This window comes from Aquarana catesbeiana, linkage group LG03, assembly GCF_042186555.1.
Source record: "Aquarana catesbeiana isolate 2022-GZ linkage group LG03, ASM4218655v1, whole genome shotgun sequence".
Taxonomy (NCBI): Eukaryota; Metazoa; Chordata; class Amphibia; order Anura; family Ranidae; genus Aquarana; species Aquarana catesbeiana.
In genome coordinates, this window is record NC_133326.1 from 588,048,395 (window position 1) to 588,074,648 (window position 26,254).

The following is a 26,254-nucleotide window of genomic DNA, read 5'->3' on the forward strand; positions in this document are numbered from 1 at the left end:
ATTACAGTTGGATTAAAAAGATAATCAGTGAACGCTAAAAGAGTTAATGACTATGATCGTTGTTTGCATCACACCTCCCCTCTGAGTGAAGCATTAAATGTTTATATGTTATGCAATTCACTGTAATGTGTTTACTTCTGCATTAGCAAAACCAAAGCTCTTCCTGGCAACTGCAGAAAACCCCGGAGATTAAGAATGTTCAAAACACTTTTACTGTTCCATCTTTCTTTGCCTAAGATCTCAAGTGTTACTACACCCAGGACCCTGCATTCACTATATCTGGTCTCCCACAGTACACAGAACATGGAACTGCAATAGTTTTAGTAAATATAAACCGCTAAATATCTTTTCTCAATAGAAGTATATAGCAGTCTTTTGACTTCTATCAGTGTCTGGTTAAAGTTTATAGGAGGATTTTCCATTCCACTTTGACTGTCCTATGAGGCTGCAGGATTCCTTACCCTCTTTCTGGACAGTGCTGATTGGCCATGTGCTGATCACATACACCCTCCCAAGAAAAAAAAACAATAACTTTCCAGCAATATACACCAAACTGAGCATGTGCAGCTTGTCCCCTAGCCTCTGTTCTATCAGGAGATGGATTGGGGACTGTGTAAGAAGGAGAGGATCAGAGAACACAGGATCAAACAGGCTTTTTACACAATGCAGATTAACCCCTTAGGTTCCACAGTGAGTATAACAAGCATGCTTTACTGCATATACAGACTGATTTTACTGTTGTGGGTTTAGTAACACTTCAGTAATTTTTTCAACGTTCCATCTATTAAATCTTCTGCCCTTGTTGTTTTAACTCTGGATAGTAAAACATTTTTTTTCTGTGAACAAATACCTTATACAGCCCACTTTCTGTTTCTTGTCTGGTAAAATGTCTAAGCTTATAACATCATGCACAGCTCTCTCTCTCACTCTCGTGAGAGTTTGCCAGGAAGTGGGGGGGGGGGGAGTGAGTCATAAGAGAGCCAATGAGAGCTGCAGAGCTGGAGGTGTGCCTCTATGGCAATTCAGGAAGCGAACAGGCAGCAGCTTCAGCTGCCCACAGTTAAAATGGTTGCAGCCAGACTCAGTGGAAGGAGATTTCTGCAGCATATTTGATAAGTACAGTATATATATAATAATATGCAAAGTGGTTGGAGGGAAGCTTTAGAATGGCAAAGATGTTTTTTATTACAAATTATGTGAGCAGATTGCAGTTCCTCTTTAATGAAAGTGAAAAATGTAGCACAGGCTAAATGACAGTAGAAGTCTTCTATTGTATTAGAGGTATTATAATTGCTTAGCTCCTGCCTGTAAAACTTAGCCAGTGTTCATAAAGTCTTACATTGTGACCGATGTGACTATAATGTTATGACCACTGACAGGCATAGCGAATAACATTGAGTATCTTGTGAGAATGGCACCTGAAAGTAGATTGGATACAATATATTAAGCAGCAAGTGAACATGTTGTTACTGAAGTTGATGTGTTGAAAACAGAAAAAACTCACTCAGGGACTTTGTTTTAAAGGGATATGCACATCATATAATATTTAATATATATTCAAGATTTCACTCATATGCATTATTTAGATTTTTTCACTTATGGACTTTTGTTTTTCTTAAAGAGAAGGACACTTTTCTGGAAAGATTTTATGATATTTCATATCATGAAGATAGCATTACAGTCAGGTCCATAAGTATTGGGACATCGACACAATTCTAATATTTTTGGCCCTATACACCACCACAATGGATTTGAAATGAAACGAACAAGATGTGCTTTAACTGCAGACTTTCAGCTTTAATTTTAGGGTATTTACTAGGGATATCGGCTGTTCGATCGTTCGCCGAATTGCGAACGTTATGGGCCGTTCGTGCCAAATTCATGTGGCGCGTCACGGCCCATATTTCACTGCGGCATCGCAGTGCATTGCTGGCTGATGATTGGCCAAGCATGCACTATGACCCGCATGCTTGGCCAATCACAGTGCCGTCAGTAGAGAGAGCTGTAATTGGCCAAAGCCAGGGTGGCTTTGGCCAATTATGGCTCAGGGGGTTTAGAAAACGCCCCACACTATATAAGGCTGCCTGCATGGGGGCCCTGTGTAGTGTGTTCCAGCGTGCTTAGATAGAGAGACAGTGTCATTTCATTTGAGTTAGTTAGATTAGGAAGGACAGTCAGTGAGTTAGCTGCATTTACAGTGTATTGTGTATATATATGCATCCCAGGTGTTGTGTGTGTGTATATATATATATATATATATATATACACTGTATTCAGTTTAGCTAGATCCGTTACTGTTATCTTCCTACTGACAGGCAGGCTTGTCTTGTTACAGTATTTACAGCTACCTGAAGAAAATTGCTGGTGTTCTTTTGATCCTATTAGTACCACAGTCAGGCAGCTAGACTATTTAGAGTTAGTGTAGTGCGTCCTCCTCACAGTGTTCAGTTAAAGCTACAAGTTAGTTTAGTGTGACCTCTGCACAGTGTTCAGCTAAAGCTACAAGTTAGGGTAGTGCGTCCTCACAGTGTTCAGCTAAAGCTACAAGTTGGTGTAGTGCATCCTCCTCACAGTGTTCAGCTTAAACTACAAGTTAGTGTAGTGCGACCTCTGCACAGTGTTCAGCTAAAGCTACAAGTTAGTGTAGTGTGTCCTCCTCACAGTGTTCAGCTAAAACTACAAGTTAGTGTAGTGCGACCTCTGCACAGTGTTCAGCTAAAGCTACACGTTAGTGTAGTGCGTCCTCCTCACAGTGTTCAGCTAAAACTACAAGTTAGTGTAGTGCGACCTCTGCACAGTGTTCAGCTAAAGCTACAAGTTAGTGTAGTGCGTCCTCCTCACAGTGTTCAGCTAAAACTACAAGTTAGTGTAGTGCATCCTCTGAACAGTGTTCAGCTAAAACTACAAGTTAGTGTAGTGCGTCCTCTGAACAGTGTTCAGCTAAAACTACAAGTTAGTGTAGTGCGACCTCTGCACAGTGTTCAGCTAAAGCTACAAGTTAGTGTAGTGCATCCTCTGAACAGTGTTCAGCTAAAACTACAAGTTAGTGTAGTGCGACCTCTGCACAGTGTTCAGCTAAAGCTACAAGTTAGTGTAGTGTGTCCTCCTCACAGTGTTCAGCTAAAACTACAAGTTAGTGTAGTACGACCTCTGCACAGTGTTCAGCTAAAGCTACCTGTCGAAGGTTGGTGGTGTTTTCCTGATCCTATCACTACCGCAAGCAGCTTAATAAGCTACAAGTTCGTTTTTTGCGAGCTCTGCACAGTGTTCAGCTAAAGCTACCTGTAGAAGGTTGGTGGTGTTCTCATACTACAGGCAGGCAGTTGATTTTGCTAGCTGCAGTATCAGTATATCTATATCTATAGATATATATATATATCTATAGATATATATCTATATCTATATAGATATATATCTATATAGATATAGATATATCCCAGCTTAGTGCAGCTACAGGCCATTAGTATGTCTGGAAGGCCAACAAGAAGAGGCAGACAGTCACAAGCCAATAAAAGAGGGCAAGCAGGCTCTGTGTCTAGAGGCAACAGTGTTGGTTGTGGAGACGGTGCATCCTCATCAGCACGTGGCCATGGGACACGATTGGCCTTTTTTTCGGCAGCTGGCCGTGTTGAGCCGCAACATGCGGAAGACTTGGTCGAGTGGATGACCAAGCCGTCCTCATCCTCCTCATCCTCTCTCACCCATGCTCAGGGTACTTTGTCTGGCAAAGCAGCTGCCAACGCGGCCTCTTCCCTCGGCTCAATGGCTTCAGTGACTCCTTCCCTAGCCCCACCATGTTCTTCTGAGGAGTCCCTCGAACTGTTTGACCACAGTGTTGGGTACATGCTCCAGGAGGATGCCCAGCGTTTAGAAGGCTCTGATGATGATACTGAGCTAGATGAAGGCAGTAACGTGAGCACGGACAGAGGGGTGCCCAAGAAGGACAGCAATCTGGCAGTCATGCTCCCCCTGCTGCAGCATACTGCCAGGTTTGCTCCAGTGATAAGGAGGGAGGGGATGATGAGGTCACTGACTCAATGTGGGTGCCTGATAGGAGAGGGGAGGAGGAGGAGGCACATCACTAACAAGGCAGGATGCCCTCCAAGGGCCAGCCTAAGGGCAGCACACTGACTGCATCACACCCCAAAGCTCCGCATGTGCAGTGCGCTGCTGTCTCTGTGCGTTATTCCAAAAGTTCTTTGGTGTGGGCCTTTTTTGAAACGAGTGCATCAGATCGCACTGCTGCAACATATGTCTCAAGCGTATCTCGCGTGGCCAAAACATCTCCTGCTTGGGCACCACATGCTTGACCAGACATATGTTGACCTGCCATGCAGTTCGTTGGCAAGCGTATCTAAAAGACCCACACCAAAGAACAAAGAGGACCTCTCCTTGCTCCTCATCAGCTGAGATCTCCAACCCCACTATACCTTCAGTCCTCTCTGAGACCTGCACTGAGAGGAATGAAGGTGTAGAATTAGGTGTGTCACAGCCAAGTACTTGTGGGCAATCTGCTTTCGGTACACCGACGTCAGATTGTTCCAGGCAAATTTCCCTGCCCCAGCTGCTGCACCGCCGAAAGAAGTTAGCTCCCAGCCATCCATATGCCCAGCAGTTGAATGCTAGCTTGGCAAAATTGCTAGCACTTCAACTGCCTTTTCAGTTGGTAGACTCTGCCCCCTTCCGTGAGTTTGTGGAATGTGCGGTTCCTCAGTGGCAGGTACCCAAACGCCACTTTTTCTCATGGAAGTCGATTCCGGCTCTCTACCGGCATGTGGAAGGCAATGTCTTGGCCTCGCTGGACAGGGTGCATATTACCGCTGACTCATGGTCCAGCAGGCATGGACAGGGATGTTACCTAAGTTTCACCGTGCATTGGGTGACTCTGCTGGCAGCTGGGAAGGATGCAGGACAAGGTGCAGTAGTGTTGGAGGTTGTTCCGCCACCACGCCTCCAAAATGGCACTACTAATGATTGTGACACACCTCTCTCCTCCACCCCCTCCTCTTCTTCTTCCTCCATGGCCTCTTCCTGTGCTTTGTCCTCGGAACCAGCGGTGCTCTGTAGCCGTTCAAGGGGCTACGCAAGTATGCAGGCCAAAAGATGCCATGCGGTGCTTGAGCTGGTGTGCTTGGGGGACAGGAGCCACACTGGGGCAGAGGTTCTGTCAGCTCTGCAGGAGCAGGTTCAGAGGTGGTTGACGCCACGCCAACTTAAGGCAGGAATGGTGGTTTGCGACAATGGCACCAACCTCCTCTCTGCCCTCTGACAGGGACAAATGACCCATGTGCCCTGTTTGGCGCACGAGGAGGAGGAGGATTGTGTCAGTATGGAGGTGAAGCCTGGCACTCAGCAACAGCAGCAGTCTTTAAGGGATCAGTCCCAAGAAACACATGGACTTGTACGTGGCTGGGAAGAGGTGGCTGCGGACCATGTCGTCCTTAGTGACCCAGAGGACTCCAGACCGAATGCCTCAGGAAACCTACGCTGCATGGCCTCCCTGATCCTTCAAAGCCTGCGTAAGGATCCTCGTATTCATGGTATCAAGGAGAAGGACCAATACTGGCTGGCAACCCTCCTTGATCCACGTTACAATGGTAAGGTTGTGGACCTTATCTTGCCATCGCAGAGGGAGCAGAGGATGAAACATCTTCGGGAGGCCTTGCAGAAAGGTCTGTGCAACGCATTCCCAGAGACTGGGAGGTTCCAAACTCCTGTTTCTGGACAACGTGTTGCTGAGGCTTCGGTCAGTCTAAGAAGGAGTGGTGGAGAAGGTGGCCGTCTGACCGATGTGTTCAGACAATTTTTTGGTCCGCAGCCCCAAGGTATGATCGGTTCCAGCAACCATCGTCAGCGTCTGTTTTACTTGGTGCAGGAATACCTAGGGGCAAGATCTGACTTGGACACCTTTCCCACCGAAAATCCTCTGAGTTACTGGGTCTTGAGGATGGATCACTGGCCAGAGCTTGCACAGTATGCAATTGAGCTACTGGCCTGTCCTGCATCCAGCGTTCTTTCGGAACGCACATTCAGTGCTGCTGGAGGCTTTGTAACAGATCACAGGGTGCGTCTGTCCACCGACTCAGTCGATCGACTGACCTTCATAAAAATGAATCAGTCTTGGATCACCACCAGCTACCAAACACCTGATGCTGATGTAACTGAATAATTTTTTTTTAAATCTCAGATCCCTTCAAAGACTGCCTATGCTGATGCTGAGTGACTATCCTGGGTAATTATCCTCTTCCTATTCAATGATCACACTGATAGCTTGTAAGAACATTTTTGGTTCTGGACGCCACCACCAGTGCCTAAGGCCCAATTTTTCAGCCCCTGTTTAACAGGGGCGTGTAATTACAATTTTTGATGCAATACTTTGCAGCATGGCTCGTTTCTGCGTTCCAACTAGAGTATCTGTGAGGGGTTGCAGTGTTGTGGCACCAGTGCCTAAGGCCCAATTTTTCAGCCCCTGTTTAACAGGGGCATGTAATTACAATTTTTGATGCAATACTTTGCAGCAGGGCTCGTTCCTGCATTCCAACTAGAGTATCTGTGAGGGGTTGCAGTGTTGTGGCACCAGCACTAGTGCCTAAGGCAGTGATGGCGAACCTTGGCACCCCAGATGTTTTGGAACTACATTTCCCATGATGGTCAACTACACTGCAGAGTGCATAAGCATCATGGGAAATGTAATTCCAAAACATCTGGGGTGCCAAGGTTCGCCATCACTGGTCTAAGGCCTAATTTTTCAGCCCCTATTTAACAGGGGCGTGTAATTACAATTTTTGATGCAATACTTTGCAGCAGGGCTCGTTTTTGCGTTCCAACTGGAGTATCTGTGAGAGGTTGCAGTGTTGTGGCACCAGCACCAGTGCCTAAGGCCCAATTTTTCAGCCCCTGTTTAACAGGGGCGTGTAATTACAATTTTTGATGCAATACTTTGCAGCAGGGCTCGTTTCTGCGTTCCAACTAGAGTATCTGTGAGGGGTTGCAGTATTGTGGCACCAGCACCATTGCCTAAGGACCAATTTTTCAGCACCAACAGGGGCATGTAATTACAATTCTTGATCTAATATTTCACAGCAGGGCCCGTTTCTGCGCCCACCAAGAGCGAGTGAGGACTGTTGTGGCACTAGCACCACCACCACCAAAGGCCGAATTTTTCTGCCCTGTTCAACAGGGGCATGTAATTACAATTCTTGATCTAATATTTCACACCAGGGCCCTGTGAGGGCTTACAGTGTTGTGGCCACAACAAGACCTAAGGCCCAAATTTCTGCTGAGTATATAGGGCAGGCCCCCTACTTTCAAACATTCAACTTACAAATGACTCCTACTTGCAAATGGAAGGAGACAACAGGAAGTGAGATGAAATCTACCCCAGGAAGGGAAATTCTCTCCTGTAAGAGTTGATATGGGAAAAACGTTTCTCCCTTCCACTGATGCTTTATCACCAATCCTTGTTTCACAAAAACCCCCAAATTTTCAAAAAAACATTTGTCATTGGGACAAAAAGTGAGGTGAAATCTTCTGAAGAGGAGCACAGACAGCAAAACAAATGTCACAGGGGTGATAACCCTTCCCTATGTTTTCCAAAAAGCTTAAAATAGATTTTTTGGCTGGAGCTAAACACATTAAAAATGTACCAGTTCAAAATTACAAACAGATTCTACTTAACAACAAACCTACAGTCCCTGTCTTGTTTGCACCGCCTGTATACTGCTGTTCAGAGTATATAGGGCCTGGTGGGGTACCCATGCTGTTTGTCTCACTGATTTTCATCCATATTGCCAGGACCCGACATTACATTAAAGCCGCAAGCAGTTTTAAATGACTTTTTTTACTTTAAAAATGACATTTTGTGCAGGGACTGTTCTAAGCACGGGAAACACGCGCCACTTTACAGGCATACTATAGACACCCCCCAGGTACGATATTTAAAGGAATATTTCACTTTTTTTTTAAACTTTAAGCATCATTAAAATCACTGCTCCCGAAAAAATGGCCGTTTTTAAAAGTTTTTTTGCATTGATACATGTCCCCTGGGGCAGGACCCTGGTCCCCAAACCCTTTTTAGGACAATACCATGCAAAGTAGCCTTTAAAATGAGCACTTTTGATTTTGAACGTTCGAGTCCCATAGACGTCAATGGGGTTCTAATGTTCGTGCAAATTTTCAGTCCGTTCGCAGGTTCTGGTGCGAACCGAACCGGGTTCTGGTGCGAACCGAACCGGGGGGTGTTCGGCTCATCCCTAGTATTTACATCCAAATCAGGTGAAAGGTGTAGAAATTACAACAGTTTGTATATTTGCCTCCCACTTTTTAAGGGACCAAAAGTAATGGGACAATTGGCTGCTCAGCTGTTCCATGGCTAAGTGTGTGTTATTCCCTCATAATCCCATTTACAAGGAGCAGATAAAAGGTCCAGAGTTAATTTCAAGTGTGCTATTTGCATTTGGAATCTGTTGCTGTCAACCCTCAATATAAGATCCAAAGAGCTGTCACTATCAGTGAAGCAAGCCATCATTAGGCTGAAAAAACAAAACAAACCCATCAGAGATAGCAAAAACATTAGGTGTGGCCAAATCAACTGTTTGGAACATCCTTAAAAAGAAAGAACGCACCGGTGAGCTCAGCAACACCAAAAGACCCGAAAGACCACGGAAAACAACTGTGGTGGATGACCGAAGAATTCTTTCCCTGGTGAAGAAAACACCCTTCACAACAGCTGGCCATATCAAGAACACTCTCCAGGAGGTAGGTGTATGTGTGTCAAAGTCAACAATCAAGAGAAGACTTCACCAGAGTGAATACAGAGGGTTCGCCACAAGATGTAAACCATTGGTGAGCCTCAAAAACAGGAAGGCCAGATTAGAGTTTGCCAAACAACATCTAAAAAAGCCTTCAAAGTTCTGGAACAACATCCTATGGACAGATGAGACCAAGATCAACTTGTACCAGAGTGATGGGAAGAGAAGAGTATGGAGAAGGAAAGGAACTGTTCATGATCCAAAGCATACCACCTCATCAGTGAAGCATGGTGGTGGTAGTGTCATGGCGTGGGCATGTATGGCTGCCAATGGAACTGGTTCTCTTGTATTTATTGATGATGTGACTGCTGACAAAAGCAGCAGGATGAATTCTGAAGTGTTTCGGGCAATATTATCTGCTCATATTCAGCAAAATGCGCTTCGCAGTGCAGATGGCCAATGACCCGAAGCATACTGCGATTTGTATGTAAATACCCTCAAATTAAAGCTGAAAGTCTGCAGTTAAAGCACATCTTGTTCATTTCATTTCAAATCCATTGTGGTGGTGTATAGAGCCAAAAAGATTAGAATAGTGCCAATGTCCCAACATTTATGGACCTGACTGTATATTTTTCACCTTCTTGCCCATTCTACAGCAGACTGATGGCCAGGCGGACCTTTCTTCCCTCTGAGTGGACGATCTGTCACCGGCTGTGTCCACCAGACCAGTCCACTGATCACTATACCGCCCCATTGCTAGTACCATGTGATCGTTGTGAACAATCACAGCAGATAGCATGACAATTGTAAACAATGGAAGGATTCCATTCATGCCATCTATTGTATACGACTGTATTGCTAGCTGTGATTGGTAACCGTGATCACATGGTACAGACAGGGCCAATCACAACCCATCTGTACCATGGAATTGGCTTTGGCCAATCACAGCTAATCACAACAAAAAAAACACTAAGCCCCCGCTCACACCGGTGCAACTTGTCATGTGATTTTACAGTTCAAATTGCATGACAAGTCGCGCTCTATTGCCAGCAATCGAACCGTTCACTTCGCCGTGACTCATGTCTTAGTGATTATGAAAAAGGTGCCTACACAACTTTTTACTGATTTCACTGCGACTTGCATAGACTTCTGTTAAATGAAGTCTCATGCCGCAATGAAATTTGCAGTGCAAAATGCACTGATGTGCGGTTTTGAAATCACGCTGAAGTAGCGTGATTTCAAAGCCGCACCAGTGTGAACCAGTGATGAATGAATCAGTTTCATTCAGTAAAAATGCTGATCACTTCCCCAGAGTAGTACAGTGTTACTATGGTAGCGTTGTATTGCTCTGGTCACAGTGTGTTAAAAAAATAAAATAAATTATTATTATTTTTTTTTTACATACTGTCACCAGTCAGTGTCCCTAATCACTGCCACACCAACTATGTGATAATATTGCACTGCACTGGTGACAGTATGTAAAAAAAAAATGTGAAAACATTCTTTATTTATTTTTTATTATTTTTATTTTCCAAAAAATTGTGACACAAAATTACAACATCAACTCGCCATGCCTCTTACTAAATACTTTGGACTGTCTACTTTTGAAAAAGGGATTATTTGGGGGTATTTGTACTGTCTTGGCATTTCCTCAAGAAATGTGATCTTCATTTCCGTCAGTACATCAGGATTTATACATTTTCAGATATATAGGTGCATCTCAAAAAATTAGAATATCATCAAAAAGTTAATTTATTTCAGTAATTCATTTCAAAAAGTGAAACTCATATTATATAGGTTCATTACACACAGAGTGATATATTTCAAGCATTTCTTTCTTTTAATTGTAATGATTATGGCTTACAGCTAGTGAAAACCTAAAATTCAGTATCTCATAAAATTAGAATATTACATAAGACCAATAAGAAAAAGGATTTTTTAATACAGAAATGTTGGCTTACTGAAAAGTATGTCCATGCACAGTATAGTATGCACTCAATACTTGGTCGGGGCTCCTTTTGCATGAATTACTGCATCAGTGCTGCGTGGCATGGAGTCGATCGGCCTATGGCACTGCTGAGGTGTTCTGGAAGCCCAGGTTGCTTTGATAGCATCTTTCAGCTTGTCTGCATTGTTGGGTCTGGTGTCTCTCATCTTCCTCTTGACAATGCCCCACAGATTCTCTATGGGGTTTCGGTCAGGCGACTTTACTGGCCAAGTGGCCATCAAGAACAGTGATACCATAATCATTAAACCAGGTATTGGTGCTTTTGGCAGTATGGAAAATGCTGGAAAATGAAATCAGCATCCCTATAAAGCTGATCAGCAAAGGGAATCATAAAGTGCTCTAGAATTTCCTGGTAGAGGGCAGTGCTGACTTTGGACTTGATAAAACATAGTGGACAAACACCAGCAGATGACATGGCTCCCCAAATCATCACTGACAGTGGACAGAGCCATCTTAAGAGCATTATAGGCCCCCTGGGCAATACAGTGCCCTGGGGCCCTGTCTACACAATCACGCACGAGAATAAAAATGCAAATTATCAATAAGGCTTTATTTCTTGTTACTTCCAACAAAAAACAGTGTTTAAACATTAACACAACCTTTGGACAATATAACACGAGTTTGATGGGCACAGTGGCAGCGTGTGATGGGCACAGTGGCAGCGTTTGATGGGCACAGTGGCTGCGTTTAATGGGCATAGTGGCAGCTTTTGATGGGCACAGTGGCAGCTTTGATTGGCACAGTGGCAGCTTTGATGGGCACAATGGCTATGTTTGATGGGCACAGTGGCAGCTTTTAATGGGCACAGTGGCAGCGTTTGATGGGCACAGTGGCTGCGTTTGATGGGCACAGTGGCAGCGTATAAGGGGCACAGTTGCAGCTTTGATGGACACAGTGGCAACTTTGATGGGCACAGTGACTGCGTTTGATGGGCACAGTGGCAGCTTGGATGGGCACAGTGGCTGTGTTTGATGGGCACAGTGGCTGTTTGATGGGCACAGTGGCAGGTTTGATGGGCACAGTGGCTGTGTTTGATGGGCACAGTGGCAGCTTTTGAGGGGCACAGACAGTGGCTGTGTTTGCACAACCTGAACTTAAGTAGACAGTGTTAGACTTACTTGAGGCCGCCGGCCTGGTGCAGTACAGTGTGTCATTCACAGCAGCAAGGCAGCGCCAGCTATCAAGAGCCGTCTTTCTGCTCCGCTCCCTCTCCACGCTGTCTAAAGAACATGGCAGAGGTGGGCGGAGCTTGTTCACTAGCAGCTGGGGTGGCCGCGGCGCGCTATGAATGCTGGGGCGGCCGCGGCCTCTGACTGACGTCACTGGTTGCTAGCTAGACACCGGGTGGCCGGCGATTCTAGCAAGTGAGCAACCAGTGCAGTCAGTCAACTAAAGCAGCAGATAGCAGCGCTGAGGATCAGCCCTGGATGGGGCCCTCCAGACAAGTGGGGCCCCCGGGCAACTGCCCAGTGTGCCCAGTGGAAAAAACGGCCCAGTGGAAACTTCACCCTGGACCTCATGCAACTTAGATTCTGTGCATTTCCACTCTTCCTCCATACGCTGGGACCCTAATTTCCAAATGGAATGCAAAATTTATTTTCATCCGAAAAGAGGACTTTAGACCACTGAGCAACAATCCAGTCTTTTTTCTCCTTAGCCCAGGTAAGATGCTTCTGACGTTGTCTATGGTTCAGGAGTGGCTTGACACAAGGAATGTGACAATTGTAGCCCATGTCCTGGATACGTCTATGTGTGGTGGCTCCTGAAGCACTGACACCTGCAATAGTCCACTCTTTTGTGAATCTCCCCCAAATTCTTGAATGCCCTTTGCTTCACAATCCTCTCAAGTATGCAGTTATCCCTGTTGCTTGTGCACCTTTTTCTATCACACTTTTTCCTTCCTCTCAACCTTACGTTAATACAGCACTCTCTGAACAGCTAGCATCTTCAGCAATGACCTTTTGTGACTTAACCTCCTTGTGGAGGGTGTCAATGACTGTCTTCTGGTCAACTGTCAAGTTAGCAGTCTTCACCATGATTGTGTAACCTATGTAACGAGACTGAGAGACCATTTAAAGGCTCGGTAAACCTTTACAGATGTTTTGAGGGAATTATCTGATCAGAGTGTGACACCATGGGGTTGATTTACTAAAAGGAAAAAGACTGTGCACTTTGCAAAGTTGCCCTCTTCAAGAGCAGTTGCTCCAGAGCTTGGTAAATGAGCAGAAGCTCTGCTGGCTTCTATCATCCAATCATGTGCAAGCAAAAATGCAGTTTTTAAAATTTTCCTTGCACGGGATTGGGTACTCTTTGTAAAGTGAAGCCTAACCTCATTTACTAAGCTCTGGAGCAATTGCACTTGCAGAGGGCAGCTGCCCTCTGCAAAGTAAACTGTTTTTTTGCCTTTAGTAAATCAACCCCCATTAGTCTACAATATTTTCCTTTTTTACAATATTTTAATTTTCCGATATACTGAGTTTTGGGTTTTCACTAGCTGTAAACCATAATCATCAGAATTAAAAGAAAGAAATGCTTTTTTTGTCATACTTTTGGCTCTGTATGCCACCAGAAGAAAATGAAAATGAAACAATCCAAGTACATTTGAAGTGCAGACTTTCAGCTTTAATTAAAGGGGTTGAACATAAATATCAAGTACAAATTTTAGGAACTGCAAATATTTTTATATACAGTCCCCCCATTTTCAGGGGCTCAAATGTAAATGGACAAATGAATATAATCATAAATAAAATGTTCATTTTTAATATTTTGTTGAGAAACCTTTACTGGCAATGACTGCCTGAAGTCTGGAACCCATGGACATTACCAAAAACTGGATTTCCTCCTTTCTGATGATTTGCCAGGCTCTAACTGCAGCTGCCTTCAGTTGTTTTTTGTTTGTGGGTCTTTTTGCCTTCAGCAAGTGAAATGCATGTTCAATTGGGTTGAGATCAGGTGATTGACTCGGCCATTGAAGAATATTCCACTTCTTTTCCTTCAAAAGCACCTGGGTTGCTTTTGCAGTGTGTTTTGGATCATTGTCCATCTGTACTGTGAAGCGCTGTTCAATCAACTTTGCTGTATTTGGCTGAATCTGGGCTGACAGTATAGAGTGCCTTGCAAAAGTATTCACCCCCTTGGCTTTTTACCTATTTTGTTACATTACAGCCTTTAGTTCAATGTTTTTTTAATATGAATTATATGTGATGGATCAGAACAACAATAGTCTAATGCCCCGTACACACGGTCAGATTTTCCGATGGACATTGTCCGATCGGAGCGTGTTGTCGGAAATTCCGACCGTGTGTGGGCTCCATCGGACATTTTCCATCGGATTTTCTGACATACAACGTTGGACAGCAGGAGATAAAATTTTCCGACAAAAAAATCCGATCGCGTCAATTCCGACCGTGTGTGGCCTGTTCCGACGCACAAAGTGCCATGCATGCTCAGAAGAAATTCCGACACGGGACAGCTCGTTCTGGTAAACTTAGTAATGGATACAGCACTTTCGTCACGCTGCAATGTTCAAAATGGTTTAATACAGCGCACTCTCTTCTTCTTTAACCCCTTCCCGCCGACAGAACGCACATATGCGTACTCGGCTTTCCGGGGTTATACCGGGATGATGCCCGCAGCTGCAGGCATCATCCCGGTACCGTTGTTTTCAGCGGGCAATCGGCTACCCGAATATAACAACCGATGCGGCTAAAAGCCGCTCGGCTGTTATACCGGAGGAGCGGGAGGGGACAACCCCCCCTCCCGCCGCCTCCCGTCGCTGTTATCGGGCCTCCCATGCGATCGGGAGGCACGGTGTCCGTTCGGCTGCCTTCGGCGGCTGGGGGCGGACTGGAACGAAGCTGCGAGCGGCTTCGTTCCAGCCTTCTTGTTGTAAATGCGGAAGCGACGTCATGACGTCACTTCCCGTTTACTCGGCTGCCAATGGCGCCGAATTTAAAAAAGTACACAGTATTCAGAATCGCCGTTTTCGGCGATCTGAATACTTTGAAGTGTAAAGGAGGGATGGGGGGTCTTTTAGACCCCCCCATCCCTCCATAAAGAGTACCTGTCACCACATATTACTGTCACAAGGGATGTTTACATTGCTTGTGACAGCAATAAAAGTAAAAAAAAAAAAAAAAAAAAATTTAAACACAATTTATAAAGTACAAAAATAAATAAATTAAATAAAAAAAAAAAAAAATTTTAAAGTGCCCCTGTCCCCGCGAGCTCGCGCAGCGAAGAAAACGCATACGGAAGTCGCGCCCGCATATGTAAACGGTGTTCAAACCACACATGTGAGGTATCGCCGCGATCGTCAGAGCGAGAGCAATAATTCTAGCCCTAGACCTCCTCTGTAGCTCAAACCTGGTAACCGTAAAAATTTTTAAAATCATCGCCTATGGAAATTCAAAGGTACCGTAGTTCGTCGCCATTCCACGAGTGCGTGCAATTATAACAGGTGACATGTTTGGTATCTATTTACTCGGCGTAACATCATCTTTCACATTATACAAAAAAATTGGGGTAACTTTACTGTTTGGATTTTTTTAAAATTCATGAAATTGTCACTTTTCCAAAAATTTGCGTTTAAAACACCGCTGCACAAATACCGTGTGATCAAAAATATTGCAACAATCGCCATTTTATTCTCTAGATTCTCTGCTAAAAAAATATATATAATGTTTGGGGGTTCTAAGTCATTTTCTAGCAAAAAATACGGATTTTAACTTGTAAACACCAAATTTCAAAAATAGGCTTAGTCATGAAAGGGATAAATTATTATGTGACAAGAATTAAGTAGTTTTGCTGCTCATATTCACACACACTTCTCACAAACTTCTTTCGTTACTATTTATCGGGATTCCCTCAATATATTTTGATTTCTCACATCTGACAACAAATTTTTTTTATTTTTTTTACTTTAATGTAGAATCTTTTTTTGTGTTTCTCTTTTTTAATTTTTTTTTTTGGTGATTTTGATTTGTACTCCCGAAAATGTTTGTGTGTTTTTTGTGACAAGTTCCCACAACACCATTGATATGTTGTTCTATTTAATCTGTAGGAGATTGTTTGTTGTTGTTGTCTCTTGTTAATTTCACATTTTATGTTAGAAATGTACCTGAATCCTCACCAACAAACTGTCCTTTTTGGATGAAAACACACACAGGAGAGTAGAATTTACCTAAAAATATTTTATTAAGGGGTCACAACTATAAACAAAGAGGGAGGCAACGCTGGAGAAACTGCAGAAGTGGGCGAAGCCTTGGACCCCCAGGGCAGACATCAATTATTTAAAAGCAAAATTGGTGGCCTGAGGAGTCCATATCTAAGGGAGGGCAGTCTGGTCCAGAAGTCCCAGAGATCCGGAAAGCAGCAGATGACATCTGTGTCCCCAGGCTGTGGTCATACGAGAGACTGCAGCTTTTGTCAGACCAGACTGAACCCAGGGTCATCACTCTCTGGTCTTCTTTCCACGCCTCCTTCCAGCCTTTGGCTGTGGTGGTGGAGTTGTGGCAGCAGGAGGAGGAGGAGGAGCATCGTCGATCTCAATGACATCCGTCTTGTGTGTCAGTTCCCCACTCTCCCCCTTACATAGGACTTTATAAATCAGGTCCTCAGAGATCTTGCGTTGGCCCTCCTGCATGCCCTGCAATTTGGTGGCAGCCATGCAGGCAAAGGCCTCTTCAGGACTGGGGAAGGCTCTGAGGGACGCAGAAGCGTCCTGGATGAGCCTGTATGCTGAATTCTGCACAGGACTGGGAGTGGCCTTCCTGGCCCTTTTGTATGGCAGGTGGAGGGGAGGAACCTGAGACTCAGTCAGGCTGCGACTTGTCCCAGGCTTCTCTTGGCTGACACTTAGCCCCGCCTCCTCCTGGCTGCCACTAATCCCCGCCTCCTCCTGGCTGACACTAATCCCCGCCTCCTCCTGACTGCCACATTCCACAGCCTCCTCCTGTCTGAGGTCTTCCTGTGTATGAAAAAGGGACATAGTTTTAGTTTTTTTTACATCAATCACACACAATTTTCACCTCCTGACTGCTGCAAATTGAATGTTAACAAATATAACAGACTATCCTTCTGAGCCCAGCATTTTTCATTCTTGTCCCAATTTTGGGTGCCCACTACTGTCTATTGATATGTAAAACACTTTTTTTAATCAGCAATTAATGATCAATAATAACATCTATAGTAAACATCATTTCTTTATTGCCCAGAAATCTGTAGAAGAATGCTATACCTGACTCCAGCTGGGCTCCTCCACTTCTTCCTGGCTGGAAGGCCCAGGTTGGACATCAGAAGCCTCAGCTGGGATGGAAGGAAGAGTGGAAGGAAGAGTAGAGAGGGATTCCCTGACTTCAGTGTGGTCTGACAGAAATCGCAGTCTCTCGTAGTACCACAGCCTGGGGACATAAACGTCATCTGCTGCAGCTCCGGATCTCTGGGAATCCGTGACCTTCTTGCGCTCCCTAAGATATGTGCTCCTCAGGCCACCAATTTTAGCTTTTAAATAAGGGATGGTTGCTGTGGGGACCACCGGCTTCACCAACTCCAGCAGTTTCTCCAGCGCTGCCTGCCTCTTTTGTTTGAGGTTATAGTGGGGGTGTCTCACCTGCCACAGACAGGGCAGCTCCCTGTACTTGTCTATGAACAGGGGCAGGAAATTGTGGTCGTTGAACCCATCCATTTTCTCTGCAAGACACAACACAAGACAAACTCTAATGTCAGGCCAAACTCCCCTAATCTTGTTACAATATAGGCTTCAATTTCGAAGCAGTATAGGCCCAAGTTTAGATCCTACCTTCGTTAGCACGATCGGCGTCTCCGATGCTCCTTCCTCCGCTCACAGATCGTACGTAAGACGCGCGCGTTAGGATTTATACACACTGCGCATGCGTATAACTCCGCCCGCCCCTGACGTTCTTTCTATTCTATTCCCCGCCCCTTTTCGTTCAGCGCAGTGGAGGAAGAGCACATGGCGGATAGACAGCAGGATCATGCTAAGTACAGCAACGAGGAGGAGGAGGAGGAAAGGCCGGAGCCTGAAACGTCCCAATCCAGAAGGAGATTAAAGGACTCAAATATGTCCTTTGGGGAGATGTTGGAGATGGTGGACATCCTGAAGAAGGCCGACTATGATGGAAAGTATGGGCCTTACCCCAACCCCAATGTCCGAAAGGCCAAGATCATGGCGAAAGTGGTCAGGAGTCTGCACCGGAAATTCGGGGTGCGACGATCGAAAGATCAGCTCAGGAAGCGGTGGTCGGACCTGAAATTACGAGAACATGAGCAGTACAGAAAGATCCGGAGAGTGCTGCAAAAAAGTAAGTAGTTGTGCTGTGTTCCTATTGTTCTTGTGTTTATTACGTTCGTGCTGCTCCATGTGCTTTTAGGAACTGTTGTACAGTTTAAAATGGCAACTTTCATGTTCATGGGCACATTATTCGTTCGGATCACACATTTTTATTTCAGACTATAAAATACCATTGTTCTTATAGAAGCAATAATTTGACAAAGCAATATAAACTTAAAGCAACTTATTTAAAAGTTGAACCTAACATTTTGGCGCCTGAACAGGGACTCACCGATGATACTACAAGAGGTGGCTGAGCTACGCTGACGGAACAAAAAGGAATAGGCATTCCGGGAACCACAGATTAAAAAAACCTGGCCAGGTAAGAAAAAGCTTTATTTTTCTTATATTCTGTGCTCCCCTGATTTGTGCCTATCCGTTCTGTCAGTTACGGTTCTCCTGGTTTTACAACACCAGCCTCTGTAGTGGTGAGTCTAGAATTACTGCATATTTTAGTTTATATTGCTGGAATTATTTGTTTTGTTTGTTGTCTGTGTCTGTCTTGTCTGTCTTGTTGAGAAAGTGAATGAGCCTTGTCAAGGATGGTATGAGTTAGAAGGGGATTGCCGAACTAAGCAACGGAATGCGCCTTACCTCACATGATTGGGAACTTGAGGGCTTGTGAGCTTGGGGGTCTGACGCTTATGCTTAACCTCACATCTAACTCATAAACCATAGACGGGTTGAGAGTATAAGCCCTGTCTGCTCCATAAAGCAGGGATAAGAGTGCATGAGAGGGATTCCCAGATACGAGGGAGGGAATAAGATCTCCATAAAGTCCGGAGATCTAGTCGGATACCTGGCCACTTAAAGGAATGCTTGTATATGTTGTAGCCGCATTTTTGTATATGTTGTAGCCGCATTCTGGTTTGTTATTGGGCTAGCATATAAAGTAATTATTTATTATTGGGCTAGCATATAAAGTAATTCGGTTTCAGAAATCTCATTCCGGGAGAGGTTTTTAGAATTCTAGCACCCTAGGAGGAAGGCAACGAGGAACTAGTGTAACTTAGCTGGTTTGTTATTGGGCTAGCATATAAAGTAATTATTCATTCTTGTATATGTTGTAGCCGCATTATATTGTACACTAAGTGTCCCACACGCTACCTAGGCAGGACTGTTAGAATGGGCCAGAGGAACACAAAACCCCGTCAGGGAATTGTGGCGCACTATACGGTGCCACAGATAATTAAGAACATTTATGGGAAAACCGAAGCACAGGACTTAAAGGATGTCCTTCGTAAATTTAAGGTGAAAGGAGCAGCGGGCTTAGACCCGGATGTATGGAGTGAAATAAAAAGGGACAGACAAGGAGAGGTGTTAGAGAAGCAATGGATGTGTCAGGTTCAATGCTTAATTAAGGTCTCAAATAGAGCGAAAGAAGAGGGGTGGAAATTTAATCCAGATTGTGATGGTTGGGATATGAAAGATAGAAGAACAAAAAATGTCGAAGCTCCCAGCTCAGCCATCCCACCCCCATACACTGACGTAGAACGCAAACCACACAAGATATATCCTGTACTTGAGGGGAGAGGATGGGTTTGTCAGGATTGTGGAGCACAAAACCCAGAATGGGCAGTAGAATGTGTGCATTGTGGGGCACAAAAACCTCATCCAGAAACTGTAGCTCCCGTACGCACTGATACACGCATTGTTCAGGTAAACAATCCAGAATTTGGACAAGCAGCCCATCCAAATGCCCCGCCTACTGTCACTCGTAGAATGCAAATAAGGACTTGGACACCATGGTCGGCAGACACCCTTATGGCATTAATACAGAGCGCCCCAGACCCGGTAGCAAAGCCAGCTGCTTTTTGTAGATTTGTGACACAGTTAATGAATACACATGAAGCGACCTGGCAGGATGGGGAGGATCTATGCAGACACAAAATGACTCTGACCCTGTTTAACCAGTTTATGACAGAAATAGGTCCACACAGACCTGCAGGACAAGTTGATGGGGATGGCAACCTGGAGGCAGGACATGTCAGACATATAGACTCAAGGGCCCCTTTTATTGCTAGATTAGAAGCTTTTTGTCAGGCAAAACAACAGGAGAGGGGGTCCATATCACCCATGAAGCAAATGCCAGGACAGACTGTATCGGAATTTTACTTATCTATGGAAAGTATGATGGCAGATGAGGGATTGGACTTGGCCCTGCCAGTCACAATCCGAGCCTTCAATAGACAATTTATGGAGGGATTAATTCCACAGATAAGTGAGAGACTGAAAGCCTGCACACCAGAGTGGAGGGCAACTAGAGATAGAGGGACGTTGTTACAAAAAGCGCAAGGCATAGAGGCGGACTTAGCAGAAACCAAAGGGAGGAAATCTCATGCTATCAACGCACTCGGGGGTTCCCAAGAGCAAGGTAGAGGTTCCTTTCGCAAACCCCTTACCTGTCACTACTGTAACAAGATTGGTCACATCAGACGCAACTGTAGGAAAAGAATAAGGGATGAAGGAGAGGAAGGTGTTGATTCTCCAGTTAATCAGAGAAGGAACCAGCCCAGGGACAACAAAAATAGTCATATCAGGCAGCAGGGAGATGGTCCACGAGCATGACTTGCCCCGGTTTTAGAAAAATCCAAAACAACAATGCTTAAGACAAATATAACGGTTGGTAATAAGAAAATCTCTTGTTTAGTCGATACAGGAGCTTCACGCTCGTTACTTTCTGATTCTGAACTACTCCCTGGCCAAAAATCACCTGACACTTTACTAATAACTGGATATGATGGCATTTTAGCCGACGCCCCGCTTACAAAACCTCTGAAAGTTAAAGTAGGAAACCACATGTTCCTTTCACGCTTTCTGGTATCCAGAGGAGCCCCCACTAATTTGTTAGGAGCTGACATTTTGCAGAAAATAGGAGCTAACATTACCTATCACCCAGATGGCACTGTCACCTTAGCTATAGGGGATAATCAAGAACACATGGAGATGTGTAACCTGATACAATACCTAGAGGAGGAATCGGAATTGTCCGGCCCACCTCCTTCAGACTTAGATCAGATTTTGTCGTCCCTTCCAGGAGAACTATGGGAGAAACATCCAGCTGATGTTGGACTTTTGCCCATACCTCCGGTTACCCTACAGCTGATTCCAGGAGCAGTGCTTCCCCAACAAAAGCAGTATCCACTTAGTGCACCCCAAGAGACGGCCATAGAAATGCAGGTCCAATCCTTCTTAAAAAGTGGAGTTCTAAAAGAGGTAAAATCACCGGCAAACACTCCCTTGTACCCGGTTAAAAAGAAATCAGTAGCCGGTAGTCCGGTTACGTATAGAATGGTCCAAGACCTTAGAGCGGTCAACAAAATACTAGCCCCGATGACACCTTTAGTACCCAATCCACATACATTACTGTCACAAATACCATCAACCAGTATGTACTTTACGGTTATAGATTTAGCGAATGCTTTCTTTTCCGTCCCGCTTGCTGAAGAATGCCAACTTTGGTTCGCATTTTCAATAAAAAATCGGCAACTAACCTGGACACGCCTACCTCAGGGTATGGCGCATTCACCTACCTTGTATTCGCAAGCATTGCAAACGGTGTTGGGAGAATGGGTACCACCAGATTCCTGTGTATTGTTACAATATGTGGATGATTTATTGTTATGCTGCCCTGACAAGGAAACTTGTTTGGCCACCACCCTTAATTTGTTGCGATTTTTGGCAGAAAAAGGTTGCAAGGTTAATAAGAAAAAGTTACAAGTATGTCAGGAAAAAGTTATCTTTTTGGGACATTGTATATCACAGGGTACAAGACATCTCACTGAAGAGAGGGTTCAAGTGATAAAGGGAATGTTACCCCCACGGAATTTTAAACAATTGCGTATGTTTTTAGGCATCGTGTCATATTGTAGACAGTGGATACCACATGCTAGCGCTTTGATGCAGCCATTATACGATTGTTTGAAAATTGTACCGTATATGCTTACAGAAGTAGCTTATGAGTCGTTTATCACTTTGAAAAAGTTGTTGATTTCTGCCCCGGCTATTGGTATACCAGATTACACCAAGATATTTAATCTGTACATTGCTGAGATCACTGGACATGCCACAGGTGTTCTGACACAGGCACATGTAAAACAAAGACCAGTCGCTTACTTTTCAGCAGCATTAGATCCAGTATCTAGAGGTTCACCGTCCTGTGTACGGGCGGTAGCTGCAGTGTCAATTATCATAGATAAGTCATCAGAGATTGTTCTAGACAATCCAGTCGTAGTGCATACAACACATGACATACATGCAATCTTGTCTCAGGTACAGCCCAAACACATTTCAATGGCTAGGCAATTAAGGTTACAGTGTACTTTACTCTTACCTCCAAATGTTACTTTTCAGCGCTGTACAACCTTAAATTTGGCCACCTTTTTGCCTCTTCAGTCACCAGATTTGGCAAGGGGGAATGATAGTACTAATAGTACTAGTGAGAAAAGAAATGAGGACACTGACACTCTTTTGTTTAAAGAAGTAGATCAGCACGATTGTTTTCAGCTCATGGAACAGGAGACAATAGGATTCCCACACGTTACAGATACACCAATTTTAAACGCTGAGTACACCTTGTATATAGATGGTAGTAGGTTTGCTGATGACAAAGGTAAATATCACATAGAGTATGCTGTAGTGACTGATACGCAGGTAATTGAAGCACAGGCCTTACCAGCCCACATGTCAGCACAGGAAGCAGAATTAAAAGCTTTAGAACAAGCCTTAGAATACTTAAAAGGACGAGAAGGGAATATTTACACTGACTCTGCCTACGCTTATGGTGTAGCGCACGATTATGACCACATATGGAGGGCTAGAGGTTATCTGACAGCAGCAGGTACACCTGTAAAACATGGAGAAGGGATTAAGAGAGTCCTGAACAATCTTCAAAAGGTTAAACGAGTAGCCATCATGAAGATAGCGGCACACACGAGCGCAAAAACAATTGAGGCAAAAGGAAATGCATTTGCAGATTTGACTGCAAAACAGGCAGCTCTAGGGGAAGGAAGCCCTGAGACCTTAGCAGCGGTAGAGGTGAGTATCCCAGAACCAACATGGCAGCAGCTGAGTAAATTACAGGAGCAAGCAGGGGAGAGCGAGAAAGATAAGTGGGTCAGAATGGGAGCAGCACCAGACCTGGACAATGTATGGAGGGAAGGGGGCAAAATATGCCTACCTGCCTCTCTGTACCCAGCAATGGCAGCGGCAGTTCACCTACCCACACACGTCAGTTCCAATTCCATGTATAGGATTGTGAACCAAGGATGGCTCGCCCCTGGATTCAGTAGCACTGCAAGAAACTACTGTGCAGCCTGCCAAATCTGTCTCCTGAATAACCCAGGACAGAGAGTAAAAACCCCACGAAAACACCAGGTCCGGGCCCAATACCCCTTCCAGAGACTGCAAATTGATTACATACAAATGCCTAAGAGCGGCCCCTTTGAATTTGTCCTTGTGTGTATCGATTTATTCTCAGGTTGGCCCGAAAGTTATCCAGTAAAATCAGCTACAGCTAAAGCCACAGCTAAGAAACTGATCACTGAGTTAATAACTAGGTTTGGTCTTCCTGAAACCATAGAATCAGATAGGGGGACACACTTTACAGGAGAAATCATGCAGAACGTGATGACCATGTTAGGGGTTCAACAAAGTTTTCACACCCCTTACCACCCACAGAGTTCAGGATCAGTGGAGAGAGTAAATGGGACAATAAAGTTAAAAATACAAAAAGCCGTGCAAGAGTTAAACAAGCCTTGGCCAGAATGCCTGCCTCTGGCTTTATTCTCTATAAGGTACACTCCAACAGGAAAAACAGGATTATCCCCATACGAAATACTTTTTGGGAATGCACCTAGATTAGGTTTATACTTTCCACAGAGTATGCAATTGCAATGTGATAGTTTGACTGCATATGTGATACAATTACAACAACGTCTAACTAAGATCCACAAAAGTGTGTATTCTTCTCTTCCAGACCCTAATTCAATAACAGGTACACATACGCTGCTACCAGGGGATTATGTATATGTAAAGAAACACACCAGAAAGACATTGGAACCCAGGTTTGAAGGTCCTTACCAAGTACTCTTGACCACAGCCACCTCAGTAAAGCTGGAAGGAAAACCTACCTGGATACACACATCACATTGCAAGAAACAACCCGAGAAAACAACATGATGAAATATCTACTTACATATTTTTTGTTGAAGATTGTTGTTTTACAAATATATGCATGGACTCCTGGTATTAATGTACTTGAAGTAGAGGAAACAACAACTTTCGAATGGGCTATAGATGATCCTAAAGTAGCAAATGATTATTGACAAAGGTAGACTAGTACATCTTTCCTCACAGATACAACAGGATACTGCACCACATTGGTGGGATATATTTAGCGGAATGTCTTCTACAGCAACCAATATCTTTCACTGGTTGTTAAGTCCAATGGTAATTATTATTCTAATATTAATATCACGTACAATCACAAATATATGTGTATACAGGAAAATAAATAGGAAAATTAGGAGAATAGACAGGGTATACTGATAAATGTGTATTGACATCACCCTACTCCTATAAAACTCCTCTTCTTGAATTTTAAGATGTTGGTAATACCTAGGGGGATGGGTTCTACCCCTCTGACAACTCGCGGTCAGGGAAAGGACTCTGGGGAAAAACTGACTAGAACTTATTCATGAGGACCCAGGGGGAGGGAGAGGATGATGTCAAAGGGGGAAATTGATAGGGTTGAAATAATGACTTAGAGTTCCACTTTAATTGTTTCTGCTTTTTCTTACCTGTGTACGTATCAATTGTTCTATTTAAATTGTTTGTGCTCCTTTCTTACCTGTGTACGTATCAATTGTTCTATTTAAATTGTTTGTGCTCTTTTCTCTTCTGTGTACGTATCAATCTGTATCTAGATGGAATTTGGAACTGCTGAATAATCATTACATGTTCGCTGATAAGAAACTCTTTGTACCTTAACCTCATTTGATAATGCCGATAAGATTACTGCTTGAAGAGCTGCCTATAAAAGAAGTAAAGGGAGCAGTCCTTTATGCTCAGAACTGTGATACAGACATACCTGACTCCGTGTCATCTTTCTTATAGAAGCAATAATTTGACAAAGCAATATAATCTTAAAGCAACTTATTTAAAAGTTGAACCTAACAGGCCATATGCATTTGGCCACCATTTTGAGGCCCTATACTTGTCTTCAAAGAATTGGGTTGTGTAGATGGCTTTGTTACTAGAATGAAATGCAAACTAGATTCTGTGTAAGGAGAGGACTCTGAGCAGCTGTTTTCAAATCTGGACACTGGAGCACTAGTGTGGGACCCCAGAACACCATTTTTATTAGGGGGGCCACACAGGTGCTCCAGTGTATAATATAGGGGGGTCTCCATCTGTGAAGCTTGTACTAAACAGGTAAAGTATCGCAGATTGACAAAGGACACTAAAAATGCTACATCTTGGAACGCTGCTAAAATAGATCATTGTACCCCACTTCCAAGCAATGTTTCATCTTTATGGTTCTGCCATCAAATATCTGTGTGCTAATTATACCATTTTTGTTTTACATAGGGGAGAAAAGACTCGGAGGACACCCCTCATCCGAGGAGACCAGAGACCCCCCCCCTCTGGAAGAAGGGGAAATCCACCCAACACAAGATGAGCAGGAGGAAGAAGACGTGGTGGAACTAGTCACCACAACAGGTAAGTGTCTGCGACCACAGGCTCCGATAAGAGATGGATGGCGGCATATTTTTTAGACCTAATTTATTTTGGGTTCCTCTCTTTTTAGGTGATCGTGAGGTTGTGGATGAAGATCCTTTCACATCAGAAAGTGCCCAGATCGTGATCGGGGAGATCATGGGGTGTAATTTACAATTGGAAATCATCAAGCAAAACATCAATGATGTTATTCCAAAATATAAAAACATCATTGATGTTTTGGGGCGAGTTTAAAGCCCCTCCAAATCACTTTCTTCTTTTGTCTGCTACAATGTGCGAAATGTTTTTGTGATTTTTCCCAAAGCCAAATTTGGAGGATGCACACAGTGTGTCAACATGTGCTATCTGCCATCTCGGGAGATCAATGGACGCGTTTTGGGGGTGCAACCCCTTCCTCAATAATAA

The 26,254-nt window shown here is 44.2% G+C and overlaps 1 long non-coding RNA gene across 1 annotated transcript; it reads left to right on the forward strand.

Moving 5' to 3' along the window:
- Positions 1 to 249: 249 nt before the first annotated feature.
- On the forward strand, positions 250 to 26,254 carry LOC141132994 (uncharacterized). The gene is made up of 3 exons (XR_012242996.1): positions 250 to 690; positions 25,700 to 25,831; positions 25,920 to 26,254. It is a non-coding gene; the product is annotated as an uncharacterized lncRNA (long non-coding RNA).